A 2,094-nucleotide genomic window follows, 5' to 3' on the forward strand; every position below is an offset into this window, starting at 1 on the left:
GTAGCTTGCAAGAGTGGCTATCTGGGCACTTGAAGGCATATCCGAGAGAGTGACTATAAAAAGCAACACATATAAGAAGGATGACCACTAGGTGGCCATCCAATATGCAAAATGTAGATTCCATATGATCTGACCACTAATATGTAATATAATTTTCCTGAATCTTCAGTTTTTTTGAATATGTGTGGCCACCAGTTTAAATGAGATTGGATCAGATTGGAGCCTGCTTGCTTGCCAGTCCTCAGTCAAATCGTCCAACCCATGCTGGCATGGAAAGCGGACATTAAACGATGACGACGACGATGACGATATATATATGTATTTAGACACACACAAGCATATATGTTATTTCTTTACTACCCACAAGGGGCTACACACAGAGGGGACAAACAAACGGATTAAGTCGATTTCATCGACCCCAGTGCGTAATTGGTACTTATTTAATCGACCCCGAAAGGATGAAAGGCAAAGTCGACTTCGGCGGAATTTGAACTCAGAACGTAGCGGCAGACGAAATACCGCTAAGCATTTCGCCCGGCGTGCTAACGTTTCTGCCATATAACACATATATGTGTTTCCTTATACATACCTGTTCTTGACTTGGCACTAATTTAAAGCAACCTTCAATGTCATGCAAAGTGTAGTGCATCTGCAATCTTCCATGAATACATGGCAGCCTGGGTAAGAATTAGCAACAGTAAGGAATCCAGCTGTAAAACTACAGCTCAGTAATTTATCTAACCCATGCTGACATAGAAGAATTGATGTAAAATTAAAAACTGAAAGACGCCCATTATATGTACATATATATACACACACATTAGTGTGTGTTTGCCCCTCACCACCAGATGTGAAGACACATCTTGCAATTTACTCCTAGCAGAGAATAGGTTCCTGACAAATACTTAAAGCTGGTCTCTTTAGCAGCTAGAATTAGCAGTCAAATCTCCCTCAAATTACATTCCATAGTCTTGGAAAGTGAATAGCACATTAGATGATGGAGTTCTAGATACACTGTGTCTGAATGAAAGACATGATGGTCATAGCTGGAATATCTGGTCATACTTCTGTTGGATCAGGACTGACCCAAGGCTGAATAGTAATTATGGCCACTAATATTAAATACTATACATTAGATAATGTAGTCCTGCATACAATTGTGTTTTTGGCACTCCGTCGCTTACAACGTCGGGGGTTCCAGTTGATCCGATCAACAGAACAGCCTGCTCGTGAAATTAACGTGCAAGTGGCTGAGCACTCCACAGACACGTGTACCCTTAACATAGTTCTCGGGGAGATTCAGCGTGACAAGGCTGACCCTTTGAATTACAGGCACAACAGAAACAGGAAGTAAGAGTGAGAGAAAGTTGTGGTGGAAGAGTACAGCAGGGTTCGCCACCATCCCCTGCTGGAGCCTTGTGGAGCTTTAGGAGTTTTCGCTCAATAAACACTCACAACGCCCAGTCTGGGAATCGAAACCGCGATCCTATGACCGCGAGTCCGCTGCCCTAACCACTGGGCCTCCACCCTAGATACACTATATCTGAATAAAAGACTAGCTGATTAGAACTGGAATATATTTGACCGTAGGTCTGTCTGGATCAGGACTGACCTGAGGCTAAACAACAACTATTGCCACTAATACTAATATACTATACATTGGATAATGTAGTCCTAGATAGACGATGCCTGAATAAAAGATGGGATGGTCACAGTTGAAAAATTTTTGATCATAGCTCTGTCTGAATCCTTAACTGACCAGGGGCTAAACTGCAACAAAAACTATAGCCACTAATATTAACTAGTATACTATACATCAGATAATGTAGTCCTAGATACACTGTGTCTGAATATAGGATGGGATGGTCACATCTGTAACATATTTGATCATAGTGAGATCTGAAGCAACAATAACACAGAAAACTTTAATATTTTTTTTCAATTTTTTTATTTTAAATTTAAAAAAAAAAAGTTTTTTTTATGTATTTTTCCATCAAAATGTTTATTTTTCGAATTTTTCAATTGAATTTATAATTTTTTTTTTAAATATTTATAATTTTTATAATTTTTTTTTATGTATGTGTATGTGTGTGC

Source organism: Octopus bimaculoides, chromosome 29 (genome assembly GCF_001194135.2).
Source record: "Octopus bimaculoides isolate UCB-OBI-ISO-001 chromosome 29, ASM119413v2, whole genome shotgun sequence".
NCBI classification, from domain to species: Eukaryota; Metazoa; Mollusca; class Cephalopoda; order Octopoda; family Octopodidae; genus Octopus; species Octopus bimaculoides.